This window comes from Typopeltis vanoorti, chromosome 8, assembly GCF_054136105.1.
Source record: "Typopeltis vanoorti isolate ZY-2024b chromosome 8, IOZ_Tvanoo_1.0, whole genome shotgun sequence".
Taxonomy (NCBI): domain Eukaryota; kingdom Metazoa; phylum Arthropoda; class Arachnida; order Uropygi; family Thelyphonidae; genus Typopeltis; species Typopeltis vanoorti.
In genome coordinates, this window is record NC_143556.1 from 13,267,425 (window position 1) to 13,283,315 (window position 15,891).

Below are 15,891 nucleotides of genomic sequence, written 5' to 3' on the forward strand. Positions count from 1 at the left end.
GCTTAATAGCCTACCGTGAAACTACCCCACTGCTTACTGGAGGTTTGAAATAGCTTGAAAAGAAAAATGTTCATGCTTTTTAGTAGAAATATTTAGTCCGTAGTCCAACTACGAAACTACTGCGTACAATAGACGGGTTTCAATCTCTCATTGGTGGAATTCACAAAAAACAAAAACAAAAAAAAGTGTCAGTATTATATGCGCGAAATTCAACCATTTCAACCTTAAAGGGCCCAGGAAGATTCATTAAAACGACTCCAAGATTTTTCATTGTATTAAGTTTTTGTTGTAAGTTGGTGACATATTGGAAGACGATAGTAGAAAAAGTCCAAGCAATTCATCCAAATAACTTTCCCCTCGAATACTTCCATTTCCGTAAACCACAGTAGTTTATTCAAGATTAAATAATTCCCAGCAATTACTTCAAAAGAAAATTAGTGCCGTGTGATGAACAAAAATTCTAAGAATATCTGGGAATTCCATGTAATCCTCTGCTCCGTTAAAAGAATTAAGTTACCAATCAAAAGAATAAAGGACGCAGTGTTGCGTGTGACGCAGCCAAATGAAGCCGCTGTAATTGGAGTTTTCCTTCATGCAGCAACAGGATTACAAAATTCTACAGTCTCCCAGGAGGATCTCATCTAAGTTTATCCTGCTTAGAAATTTTTATGGAAAAAATTCCTAACAGAATTCTAGAATTACCACACACACACACACACACACACACACACACACACACACACACACACACACACACACACACACACACACACACACACACACACACACACACACACACACACACAGAGAGAGAGAGAGAGAGAGAGAGAGAGTGCATTCTGAAATCCACCTCTTCCATTGCAAGACAGAAAGAAAAATCTAGGATATACGGAGATCATGTTGCATCTCGTGCCTCTGTGTATACAATGTATACATCGCATTGAAATGGTGTTAAAAAAAAACAACATTCGGTACTTATCAAAAATGCTAAGAACGTTGTGCAAAAATTAACAATATTAGCAACGAAGCAAGAAGAAATGTGGTCAGATGACTGTTTTTCTTGTGAGCCCAAGTGTTATCTTTTTCGTTCTTCTCAAATAGTCTTCCTCGCCATGAGCGTTCCGCACAGGGGACAAACGGAGCCCTTGGCCTCCCTCCGGATCCAGTAAAAAATTCCACAAATTATAATGGTAGAAATGATCGAGTGTGTAACGTTACACTCTTAATCTTTTCATTACTTAATCTTTTCAGTTGAATCCGCTTCAAATGAAGCGGGTTCAACTGAAATATCAACTGAAATATATATATAATATATATATATATATATATATATATATATATATATATATATATATATATATATATATATATATATATATATATATATATATTATTCCTTTATATTGTAAATTTATATACATTATGTATGTTTTTGTATTGATGCAATGCTTTATTCTACAGGGTGTCCCAAAATTCACGCAAGATTTAAATTTAGCGCCATTTGTGCGGTAAAGTGTTGCCAACGAGAAAAAAAAGACAGCGTGGCAGCTGACAGTTCAGGGTTATTAAAAATGGAGCGCTACACGAAAGAACAACGCATTTTCATTGTTGAGCAATATTTTAAAAATAATGAAGGTTTGGCAGCTACAGTTCGCAATTTTCGTACAAAATATGGTCGGAATAGTGATTTAACTTCATCAACTGTGAAAAGATTAATTTAAAAATTCAAGGAAACTGGATCAATTAGTGATCTTATACACTCTGGCCGTCCTTCAACAAGTCGTTCAACTGAAAACATCGAAGCAGTTCGTGAGAGTGTTGCTGAGAGTCCAGGAACATCAATTCGGCATCCTGGTCTTGAATTTGGCATTTCGAGAAGCTCTCTACAGCGTATTCTCACGAAAGATTCGCATCTTTATGCTAACAAAGTTCAATTGACTCAAGAACAGAAGCCTACTGACCACACACAGCGAAGAGAGTTCGTTGAATAGATTATGGAACAACAAAACAGTGGATGCTTATTTTTCGAACAAAATCATCTTCAGCGATGAGGCTCATTTTCATCTTGATGGCTTCGTTAATCGATAAAATTGTCGCATTTGGAGTTCAGAAAATCCACGAGTGATTGTTAAGAAACAAATGCATCCACAACGTGTCACTGTTTGGTGCGGAGTTTGGGCTGGAGGCATCATCGATCCATTCTTCTTCGAAAATGCGGCTGGTAAGGCAATAACAGTTAATGGTGCTCGCTATCGCGACATGATAATCCAGTTTTTTGTGCCTAAATTGCAAGATATGGATATGGACGACATGTGGTTTCAACAAGACGGTGCCACATGCCATACAGCCCGAGAAACAATTCAATTACTGCACGAGTCATTTCCTGGTCGTGTAATTTCCCGTTTTGGTGATCAGAATTGGCCGCCCAGATCATGTGACTTAACGCCGTTGGACTTTTTTCTTTGGGGTTTTTTGAAGTCTAAGGTTTATGCCAACAGGCCCACGACCACGCACGCCTTGAAGAAGGAAATTGAGCGCTGTATAAACGAAATTCAGCCACATTTATGTAAAACGGTCATGGAAAATTTCGACAATTTGTGCCAGCAAAGCCGTGGAGGCCATTTACCCGATATGCTATTCCATGCATAACCCTATACTGTATACTTTATGAATCAATAAGAAATTACAATTTTTAATTAAAAATCTGTGTTTTCTATCAAAATTACTTCTTGCGTGAATTTTGGGGGACAGCCTGTATAATCTACTTGTGAAAAAAAAAAAAAACATAAAATAATTAAATAAAAATTTATTAATGTAATTATTTGTCTCCAATCTCCCCTTCCCCCCGGGAAATTTTCTGCGCACGCCCATGCTCCCGTCCCTTTCCATTGCTCTTGTTTGTCCTAATTCTGTGTACATTACTGTGCTAACGAAAAAAAATCAACCTTCTTATTATTATGCATCAGTACATGTCGCTGTTAAAGAGCAGATGTTTTCTTTAACCCCTGTTATTTTTTAATACTCGTCTAATGTATATAACTTAAAACCTGGATAGTCCAATCCTAATTTTTATTTCACGTAAGGGATTTTCACAAGAGGTTTATATTCTGCTAATCTATTGACTTAACCTCCATTCTTACCTGCCATTCATAAGGTCTTAGTATGACCCACGCCTTTGTCGCTTCGGATGGAGCCCTGGTGACGAAGGTCTTGCGGTCGTGACAATAAGCTTGGCTGAAAGTCACTGCTTCCAGTCGGGATTGGGTGATGCTCATCCCTCCTAAAGCTGCATCCACTTCCTGTATGGCAAAGAAAGAAAATTTTAATTTTAGTGTTTGGCGATTCATTTGGTAAAGAGTTGAAATTCTTTGGAAAGTTTTTAATTTATTTAGTTAGTTAGTTTAGTTTGCTTATTAGGCATTATTTAAATTAAGGGGATATTTGGAATCAGAGAGTTTCATGCCGAATATAGTAAACTATAAAAGTATCGGCGACCACTAGCGTGAGCTGATGCAAGTAACCCTAGTACGTAGTACAATACCGGAGAACTCGCAGCAAAGTCAGTAAAGTTCGTGGTCGCCGATACTTTATAGTTTACTATATTCAGCATGAAACTCTCTGATTCTAATCTTTGAGTTTCTTATTCGGTTTTAAAACAATGTGGGATTTAATATCCCCTTAACTTAAATAATGTTTATATCGCCGAAATGAAGCCTATTGGCTCTTTATATTTAAGTTATTAGGCATATTTCACAAAATGGTTATAGGCACCTATTATTTAAGTTGTCTGAGAGTTTGTATTTTAGTTCGGATGGAATTTTTTATTTGGATGCCATAGTTTTACTTGTTTCTTTTTTTTTATTAAATTTATTTCTTGACAGACTGACATATATTGTTTTTTTTTTTTTTTTTTTTTTATTAAATTCGGTTTGTATACAACTTTTTGTAGACTGCTCAATTTATGAATATCGCTTGATCGTCTGCTACTGAAGACAATGGACATTCTTGTCTAAGTCCTCCTGTTACTTCAAGTATGTTTTAGTTCTAAATAAAGAAATAAAGATTATAAATGACAATAACAAGCAGTCTATAGTACATGTGACCGAAACACTCTATGTGCAGCTTTGTGTAATGGTGCGTTCAATTATTATGTAATTGAACTGGTAAATGTAGGAATACCAGGGAGAAGTATTTTAATGTCGACATTGGGAAAAAAAATCACATTAAAAAAAAAAAAAACTCGAAGAGTTTGTTTACATAATAATAATAAACTACATATCTAACCATCCAATTATATTTGTAATCGGCGCCTATATAACAATACGATCTTTAAGAAATGCACGCAGTTTTTTTTTTTTTTTAAATTAGTTATTTCGGTTTTTACCATTATTTGTAACATAATTATGATTTCTAACACGTCTGGAATAATTTTTTTCAATAATTTTGCCACTAAAATTAGCAGAAATAGGCGCCGATTACAAATATAATTGGATGGTCAGATACGTAATTTATTATTATTATGTAAACAAACTCTTAGAGTTTTTTTTTTTTAATGTGATTTTTTTTTTCCAATGTCGACATTAAAATACTTCTCTCTGGTACTCATACATTTACCAGTTCAATTACATAATAATTGATACTCTTGATAATCTCGAATATAATAGCGACAAATACCAGACTAGTTTGGGGAAGGGCGAATTAAAATATCAGAAAAACCACATAAGATATTGGAATTGGCTGAGCGAGAAATATTTATTAAATTTTAAAGATCTATTTCGCTATATTTAAGTAATATATATATATATATATATATATATATATATATATATATATATATATATATATATATATATATATATATATATATATATATATATATATATACAGGGTGTTCGGGATAAATTTGACAGTTTCGTAAGGAAAAAGAAAATCTTCTTTGTATCTATTAAATTTAATGAATTGACAAAAAACATTACAGGCAGAGTTAATTACAATACTATCAACAAGATTTACTCAAAATAACCACCATTAGCATCGATCACAGCTTCAATCCTGCTTCGGAACCTCGAACAAGCTGATGCTACAGTCTCCCTGGGAAGGGCCGCAAAAACTGTTTTAATTTTATCCATTAACTGGGCTTTTGTATTACTGGAAGTGCGATTGGTGTCTTTTTCAACTGCGCCCCATACAAAATAATCCATGGGGTTAAGGTCTGGGGAGTTTGGAGGCCAAACATTTGGACTGGTGAAGTCGTAGAAATTTTCAGACAACCATTTTTGACTTTTCCCAGAGGTGTGGCAAGGGGCCGAATCCTGCTGCCATACATACGGCCTACCATTGGCTACCCTTGTTATCCAGGGCTTGACTACAGTGTTTAGCAACTCCACGTAGCCATCTGAAGTCAACCTGAGGCCCTCTTGGAGAAAATGCGGAGGCATCACATTGCCTTCAGAGGATACACATCCGAAAACCATCACAGTTTGGGGAAATTTAGTCTGCATTACACGAGGAATGTCCTTTGTACTGTATGCAAGCCATCTGTTATTCTGCGTGTTGTGTTTTTGATCCTGGCAAAAGTTTTTCTCATCGGAAAAGAACCAGATTGTTTGTGGTTCCGCAGGATGTTTCACTTTGCTTAGAAGTTTCTTCGCGTTTATCAAACGTTTTTCACGGGCCTTTTCTGTAAGCAGCTGACCTTTGCGGCGCTTGTATGAGTAGTAGCGGAGGTCTTCATTGAGTGCAAGCTTCATAGTAGAGGCTGCAACATTCATTTCACGTGACAAAGCCCGAATTCCAATGCCAGGGATCTTCAACACCTGTTCCTGCAGATTTGCGAGGAATTCTGCTGTACGAACGCAATCAGATCGTCTGCTAGGGATCTTTCTTCTTGCTACATCCTCGTAGTCACCATTGCAAGTCTATAGTTCATGCCTGATTGTTTTTACTGTATTCAGGGAGCATTGGGCAGCAGTCGAAATATCCTTATTTTGATGGCCGGCACGAATCATCATGATACAAGTTATTCTCTTCCATGATTCAGGTCGTTCCAGCTATCCATCCTTTCTGACATCTTGTATATGAATGAAGAAGGGTCCAACCTTTTAAATGAAGAGAAGTGTGTGTTAATACATGTAACTTACGGAAAAATATAATTAATTATAAATATGTCAAATTTATCCCGAACACCCTGTATATATATATATATATATATATATATGTGTTATTTTATGTCTTATGTTTTTATTTCTCACCTGAAGAAGTCGGATCACCGATGAAACTAGTTGTGATGTATTAAAGGTTTTTGTTATACTTTCTCGGGTTCTAGTCAGTTAAATTTATTTTTATAAATATATATATATATATATATATATATATTATTTAATATATATATAACGTAATAATATATATATTAATATATATATATTATTACGTTCTCTCTTAAATGAACAAGATGAACTACAAAAAGAAATGAATCACCTCACTCTTATTTTTAAACAAAATGGATACTCTGAAAAAACAATTAAGAAATTTCTTCTGAACCCTCCTAAGCAGTGCACAACAGAGACTATTAATTTTAAAGGTAGCATCTCCATTCCATACATTAGCACAGTCTCTAAGAAAATAGCTAAAGTCCTTAAAAAATATAATATCAGGACCTTCTTCACCACATTTCCAAAAATCCGCTCTCTAATCAGCCATCCAAAACCTACTCATCACAACCTTAAGTACCCTGGAGTATATAAATTGTGGTGCGATTGCAATATCCCATACTTTGGTCAAACTAACAAATCTATTGAACAACGCATAGAAGAGCATAAGAGAGACATCTCTTACAAAAGATCTCATGCAACAGCGTTATCCAGTCATGTTCTTTTTTCAAATAATCCTAATGATGACCAACAAAGCCACTCTGTATGTTGGAATAGATCAGAAAATATTTTTCGCTGTGAAGATGAGTTTGAAAGGAAAATCGTAGAATCAAGGGAAATCCTACTGAACCCGGTCCACTTAAATAATAATTTAAGTTATAACATCCCAGATAGCCATGCTGCAGTTATTCAATATTGGCGTTCACGTGAACTTGCATGCACAATTGCAACAAACAATGGCACGCCAGTTGGAACAACTTGAAAAATACAACGTTTTTATGTATCGATTATGTGAGGCAATTTGTACCTTTAATTTCCAGTTTGTTTAAATAATTCAATGTTTATTAGTATTCCTTTCCTTTATAAATACCTGAAGAAGGCTGCTATATGCCGAAACTAGTAGTATTTATCATTAAAATCTTTATATGTTATATATATATATATGTATATATATATATATATATATATATATAATATAATATAAATAAATATAATATAATAAATAATATAAATAAATAAACAATAAATAATATAAATAAACATCTGTGTAGCTCACTGGAAGTGGATTTCGAACCACTGTGCTAGCCTGCCTGAAGAAAGAGTTAAGTCCGTCTAGTCGTCAGTTAAGGAACGTTTTCAAAGCCTTTCTTCGACCGGTTCCTGAATTAGTCGATCCCTGGCATGGACAAGCGGTTTTTTCTTCCCATAAACTCAAGAAAATCGACCGTGGAGCCCACACCATTTCAGACAATAACATATTGCGTTAGGGATAAGGACCACGAGATATTCCGGTCCAATGCCGCTTAAAATTAGTGATAGTCTTAGGCCAGCTATCTCTGACTTCTAGTGAATATTGAACTGCCCACTCAGCATTCAAAAGTTAGGGAATGAAAAGGGTTAGCGGATTTTTTAAAATATAAATAATAAAAAGCATTTTCTAACTCACTTTTATTTCCCAAACGGAGTAGGTGAAACTCCTTAAGTTCCAATTAACTTTTAGGAAATCAGCAGATAGCCAATCTCCACTGCTACTTTTGCTGATAGCAGAGAATAGAGATACCGACAATTTAAAATTTTTGGGAAGAGAGAGAGAGAGAGAGAATGGCAATTGTTGCTGCCGTCTCTTATCCCTAAACTTTAAATGGTGTTCTATGTCTGAAGTAATGTGAGCACATCGGATTCTTAAGTGGTTACCCCTATACCTTCCGGTGTGTCCTATGTCTGTAAATGCGTGTGTTCACAGGCCGGCTTGCTTGTTCTGGAGGTATGAAGAACCCAAGTTTCCGGGCAGGAAAAAAAAAAAACATCTCCGTATGAGACCAGCTAACTCACCTCTTAATCGAAAGAGACCAGGTAAAGGTTCGTCGCGTCACTAACGGGAATCGAACCCCGGTCTTTACAACTATAGGGTTTCATCTATACTGACTGAGCTACAGAGACTCGTAGATACTAACCTACGAAGTTAATAAATAGTGAATTTTTTGCATCCGCTCTTCAGTGTATGTTCTGTCTTATCTGTGTGTGTTCCAACTGGCTCATGTTCAGAGATAACTCGCTACACTTACCTGCCTGAATACCATTCCGATCATTCCTACCCAGCTGCCATTTCTGATGCTTCCCCAATTTCTATCTGGTGGGCGAAGAATTTTGTATCTAAAATGAATGATATTAAATATCAGTGGTTCATAAAACATGCCCACAATATTAGGACATTTTTCAAGCATTTAAAAAAGAGTCGTTAAATTTAGACACATTGTAGTACCCTCTAAAATAAAGCATTAGAGAAATAAGTCCCCCCCCCCCGATTTAAGTCATTTTTTTACAGAAAAAAAATACACATTTGAGGTGTTGGGAAAAAAATTAAATATTTAAATTTCAACTTCGCCTTCTGGACAATTTATATCACTTAAGTAACTGATTTTATTTTATTTTATTTTATTTTATTTTATTTTTTGCTAGTTATACAGATCCCATACTTACTGGAAATTCAATCTATCCTTGAGTGCATTCAAGAGTAAGATATCTACACCTTGCGGTTCTGAAGTCTTTGTTTCTGATGTCGGCAAAAAGAATGGAAAATGCTAAATGAAGAAAACAACCTGTGTGTATACACGTGCAAAATTGTACACCAAAAGACATTTCAAGAATCGATTACATGCGTACTACCTGATCAAAAATATCCAGCTATTCTATGCCATGTTTTCCACCAAATCAGGAATCAGACCTCTAATATAGCGCATATGGCTTGTACATCGCAAGCTTGGCTTCTATAAAAGGAAGCCCACAGTCTTGAAATCTTCACAGATAGATATTGACAGTGAAATGGTCCATACTGAAGAGTTCAGTTTCTTTTTGACACGGCATTATCATAGGATGTCACTTTCTCAACAACCATGTTCCGGAATTTTCTGACCGGCTGCAGATTCCCTGATCACTTATAGTGAAACGGGAATGTTTAGGAGCGCAATTGCGACCTGATAGGCCCATGAATCCCGGAAAGGGTCTGTTGTGTTTTGAAGCACGCGGCGATTAAAAATCTCCTGTCCTCGCTTGAGAAACTCCCCACCAAGTTTCGAAATACCTCTGCAATCAACGCAAGCACTACAGCTGTTCGTCGGAACAATTGTAGTGCTTGGAACATGGCGATGAAACCTCTGAAGAACAGAGGTTCCATGGCCGTGCAGCTGCACACATATGCATAACATTAACAAAGCCGCTATTCGATTCTGGAGGAGTGGAATGGAGTACTCCGGTTTGACGGACGTCCAGCTGGCAGTTTGACGGACGTCCGAGTCTGGATGTGGTGGATGCCAATAGAATGCAACCTTTCCGAATGCACTGTACCAACAGTGAAGTTTGGTCTGGAGATATTTTTCATGGTTACGGCTGGATCTCCTAGTTCCAATGATGCAGAATCTTGACGCTGTGGCCTATAATGACATTGTCGACAATTACATGCTTTCAACTTTTTGGGCAACAGATCAGTGAAGACCCTTTCTGTATCAAAACGACAATGTCCCAGTTCACAAAGCGAGGTCCGTGCAAGAATGGCTTGATAAGATGTTGAAAAACTTGACCGGTCCACACAGAACCCTGATATCCAATTCAGCCCACAACACCTGTGGGATGAATTGGAATTCCAATTGCGAGCCAGGCCGAATCACTTGATGTCAGTAACCGACCTCACCAATGTTCTTCCAGGAGAATGACCAAAATCTTGTGGAAAACCTTCTCAAAAGAGCTGGTTATTTTTGATCAGATAGTGTATTTTTAACATAGTCTAGCACATACATTGTATGATTACCTTTGCAAACTGTTATATATTTCGGTAAACCCACTCTTCATTTTTACGCTCACATAATGTATTAATATAACCAGTGAAGATTATTGCTGTGCTTTCTTATATGCTTTCCTAATTCATCTCAGGAATCGTCAGTTGGATTGAAAATAGGACTTTGATTCAGATTGTGCAATTATAGCACATTGTTTGTGAAAGTCGCACATCTGGATCTTTGATAAGAGCTGATATCAAAGATCCAGATTTAAAATCCTTTTCATTAGGATCGTTGCAATACATACTGACGTTACTATGTTAACCAGACTTCCGGTTATTCAAATAATTGGAAATGATGATCAGAACTGGTTCCAGATCTACATTCTTTTATGGTGAAAACATTGGAAACATTATCTTTAAGATGGAATCTTAAAATATCAAGATTATGGGATGAAAATGTCTTTATTTGTTATTTCATGGTATCCTGTTTAATCCTGTTTAGAGTGGAGCAGTGCCAAACTGAATTTTAAATAAACAAAATTAAAAGAAAGCCCCCATTATCCAAGATTTGTGCAGCAATGAAGGTACAGAACAGCAATCTAACGTTTGCCAGGAATTCACACACCACACACACACACACACACACGCACACGCACACACACAGAGAGAGAGAGAGATTATCGGAATAGGAAATTTAATATCAACTACTGTAACATCATTCAACTAATGAACTTCAAAAGAGCAATATTTATATTTTGCTCATTGTTCCTTCTCCAAAAATAAGGTTTTAACATCTGTAGGTTTAAAAAACTGCTGGCATTTGAAATGAAATGCTTAAGAAAAATAAATAGAACAAGTCAGATAGAAAAGAAAACAAACATCACAGTCAGACAAGAATTATTGTATAAAAAAGACAATAATAGAAAAAATTAGAAAACAACAACTGAGATGGTTTGGACACACTGTACGCATGGACGCAGACAGACGTCTTAACGTCCTAATCAATACTTTTCCAACTGAAAAAAGAAGACTCGGAAGACCAAGAATTACCTGGCTGAAATTAATAAAGAACATTTCGGGATGCAGAACATATAAGTTCTGTATTCCGACTTTTTCGAACAGCAAGGAATAGAGAAGACTTGAAGATCCTGCTCAAGAGAAGACTCAACCCGTCTTAGAAAGAGAAGAAGAAGAAGAATTATGTGATAGATTTGCTTAGGGATCCCAGATACATTGGAAAAAAAATACGGGACACTTATGACTGAGGGTGAAAGTTTAGTATGCGCATCCATCACATATGTCAGTCTTACAAAATGATTCTAACTTCCCAAGTGTGTGCGTGGTAAGGTTTACTATGCACACACTTTACTAAGCATAAGTAAATAAATAGTAAATCCAATTGGTAGGCTGCATATTTTCATTAAGCCACTTTAAGTTGCCTTCAAGTGGATTTTTACTTACTATTATAGATACAAAATGGATTGTTAATACAGTAATGCTCTTCTCACCTCATCGATTTTGTTATTCAGTCTTGAACTCTAAAATACAGGACAAAAAGCCGGCACAGAAGGGTTTTCTGGGGACAACAGGACGTATTACCCAAAAAACGTGACGATCCCGTATTTTACGGGACGTCTGGGATCCCTACATTTACTCAGCTGGAAGTCTGATGTGTCTGTCGATGACGTCCTTTAGTTGAAAAGATCTGGGTTCGAATCCTGTCTAGGATTCCAAAGAACCTTTATGGTTATTTTCTTTTTCTTTCCTTTCATCTGAAGTGGAACCATATCTAATAAGAAGGCGTCGAGTTTTTCCACCAGGAAACACTCGGGTTTTATCATCCTGCAGAACAGCCATACTGGTCAGAAGAACAAACACAATTAGTAGAGATAATATATTGCTGCATGCATCAGCCTTCGTGGCGTCACTCGTAATTCTTGAAAGAACTGCAATTTCGAATTTTTCGGTTATATCTCAAGAATGGTGGCTGCTCTCACACCACCGTATGCTTTGGAAGTGGACTATGAATTGAACCCGAACTTTGTTTGAAGTTTAATTTTTTTATTGCCACAGAGTAGTTAACCTTTTATTTATTTTATTTATTTTTACATAGGTTACTGGATTATATCGTTTTGCATGTACCACCAGTAAATTTTGGATCAATATCCATTTGAACAACTGGAAGACAGGGAAGATCATGAAGTTTGCACCCAAAATTTTGATATTTCTGGATACTTTACGTATAATTCTTCATCCTTCGCTTGTATAAAGACAATCTTTTGCAATAGAAATATGTTTTTACTTTAGCAGTGCTATGGTTACAAAGTAATTTCAGTTTGCCAAGAAATATTCTTGTTTAATCCTTTATCGAATTGGCAATAAGTTTGCATGTGAAGCGTCTTCATGACAGCCTCCTTGTATACAGCAACAGCATCTGTTGACTTCACATCAGTTGCCTTGGTATCCCATAATGCAGAGTACACTTCCTTTTGTTTGTTTGTTTTTCTTTGGGTTTTCTTTTTCAATATTTTTCAAGTGAAGGATGTGGAGATGGCAAGAAAATAGAAATGTTGTTTACTGTATAGCTATTTCCATTTCAAAGTGCAATAAATTTGTGCAACGCAAGGTAAGTTGGCACTATTTTAGTAATTCATTTTATTTATATATTAAAAACTATTTTCTATATTTGAAGCTTTAAAAATTGCATACAACGCTAGTTTGTAATCATGGTGGAAATCTCTTGTATTGTTTCTACTATATGAAACTCATATAGTCGAAATGACACGAGAGATGTTATGACGTACGATTTCGTAAAATAATTATACAGCTCCATCTCTTCTACTTCGTTAAATTCATATATTTAGCCTGCATTGTTTTTCCCATAGTTCGTAATTGCAATGCAGGCATGCAACAGATGTTATGCAACTCCTACAGCAAGACCGTGCATAATAATTACTTTTACACAACTCGTTCGCACGCAAAGCAAGTCACCACGCAAATTTCCCATTACGTTTGTTTTCTATTGCCGTTAATACTCTCCATTCATGCACTTGATTTTTTTTAGTTTGATATGTAATTTCAGAAGCATCCTGCTAGGTTCAGTGCCGAAATCGAATTATTATGAATAGATCCAGTATATATATATAATTGTATGTTTGAACAAGAGATTGAGTAACTTGATTCAGATCCCAGGTATTTGGATTTGTTCATTTGTTCGATTTTATTGCCATTTAAATGAAGCCAACTGTTATCGAAGGGTTGTTGCTTATTATCATAAGTTTGTGTGTGTGTGTGTGTGTGTGTGTTAATTTTAGGCCCCTTTCTGTGCTTTCTTTGTTGCCGCCTTCTAGGAGTAGTTGAAGATCTTGAATGTTTATTGTAATTCACGCAGTATCATCTGTATAGCGTAATTTATTTATTAATTAGCTCTTTATGATTACTATTTCTAAGGCAGTGAGAAATAAGACTTCTAAGTAGATGTTAAACAGAAGTGGATATAGTAAACATTCTTATCTCACTCCCTTTCAATTTTCATATTGCTTATCCTGATGTTGTCCGTTGAGACAGATGCAATCTGGCCGTAGACATTTTTAATGATTCTAACACTCTTATCATCGAGGCCTAGTTGTTCTAAGTTACTTATGAGTTTATTATGCTGCACCTTACAAAAACCTTTTCGAAATAAAAAAAAATATATATAAGTCAGTTATTGTTGTTCTCTGCATCTTTGTGCTAAGATACGCGAGCGGTAAAGTGCTTCTCGTGATCCTGGGCCATTTCTGAAACCAAACTGAATTTCACTAATGAGATCATCACATTTTTGGTATATTCTGTTATGGATAATTTTTAGGAATATTTTGAGTCTGGCTCATTAGGCTAATCAGTCTAAAATCACAAGTTTTTGTGTTAGGTTTTTCAGGCAATACATAGAAGATTGAGTTCATCCAGTCAGATGTTAATTTACCAGTATCATAAATTCTGTTGAATAATTTTACAATTTTATCAATATTACTGTCATTGATTAGTTTAATCATTTCTGCTGGTAGTTCACCAGGTCCACATTCTTTACCATTTCTTGATAATTTGATCATCTTTACTACTTCAGACTTCAAGAGAGGTGAGCCTGTAACTATATTCCTTGAATTTGTTAAGTCTTGTCTATTATCAGAAAGTGGTGACTTATGTATTCAGTCCAAACTTGTTCTTTTTTAGATGTATCTAGGATTATCTCTCTTTGCTAGTCGAAATAGCATAGGATGTCGTATTTTAATCGATCCCGAGAATTGTTTATTTTATTTTATTTTATTTTTTTTTTTTGTGAAGTTGCAGTCATCGTGTTTATTTATTTATTTTTGTAGATCCTCAATTTCATTACATTTACTTTCAACAGTTTTATTTATCCTCTCCACAGGTACGCGGATAACTCGACAAACTGTGGCAAGACATCTGCGACAAGTAGGCCTATATTCCAGAAGGCCTGTAGTTTGCGTTCTCTTTACCATAGCTCATCATCCAGCAGGTTTTCAGTGGTGTTATAGCCATTGAAGTCATAAAAATTGGACAAGCCACCAATAAACTAATGCATTCTTTAGAGATGAGAGTCGTTTTTAGTCTTTCTTCCTATTCTAGACTTGATGGAGTGAAAGTGATACTGCTTACCATCGTCGCGAGAATGTTATTGAAAGGGACAGATACGGAAATGTTAGGGTGATGGTGTGGGGAGTCATGATGCTCAATGGATGCACCGAGCTACAAGTGCTGGATTGGTGTATTGATATTGATACGATATTGCAACGAAGTTCTTCAACGTCATGTTCGATTGTTCCTTCCACACAACACCGTACACGAGCGGTGGAGATACTTCTGGAGACCGAGTATTTTAATCAAATTGAACCCGAACGCTCCCCAGATCTTAACCCCATAAAAAAACTTTTCAGATGCTATTGAAATTCCTCTCCAGAAAACAAACAAGGCCTTATCCTTGTTCTGCAGGAGAAGTGGGCCAGTTTGCCTCAAGAACTCCTGAGTCAGTTGGTGCTAAGCTTGGCACGACGTTGTGAGATCTCCTCGAAGTTCGGGGTGGACATTTTTCATTCTGAAAATGTCTCTTCGCATAGATGTCTGGAAGCAGTGTACATTAATTCCTTAACTACGTCCTTAGGTAATTTGTAACGTTTGCCAAAATTATATGTAAATTTACAGCACATTTTTTGCGTCATATAATTTATTAGAATGCCGGCAGTAAATTAATGCCCGCATTTGGCTGCAATCATGAGATTTTTTCATATATAGGTAAAAATGTAGTTCGTCTTAGTTTTTGAATACCAGTGTATTTAGCCTGCACATTTTTTTTTTTTTTTTTTTTTCAGAGTTCGTAATTGCATTCCAGGAGTACAACGGACATGTGAGTTACACAACTCCTACAGTATTAAGTCAATACATACAATTACTTTTGCTGAACTTGTTGACATGTTAAAAGCGAACACGCAATTTTCCCATTACGTTTTGTTTTCTAAGCAGTTAATCATTAACACTCACACACGTTTCTTGAATTTTTTTAGAGTTTGATATGTAATTTCTTCTTCAAATAACTTCCAGCGTTGTGTATAATTAGAAATGTTTCTATAAGAGTAAAATATAAGCACGTATTTATTTAATGTTTACATTAGTTGCGCTGCAGTTATTCATAGATCGATATTTCGTCACGTGATAAACGACATGAGTTAGAGGGCGATATGGTCGATTATG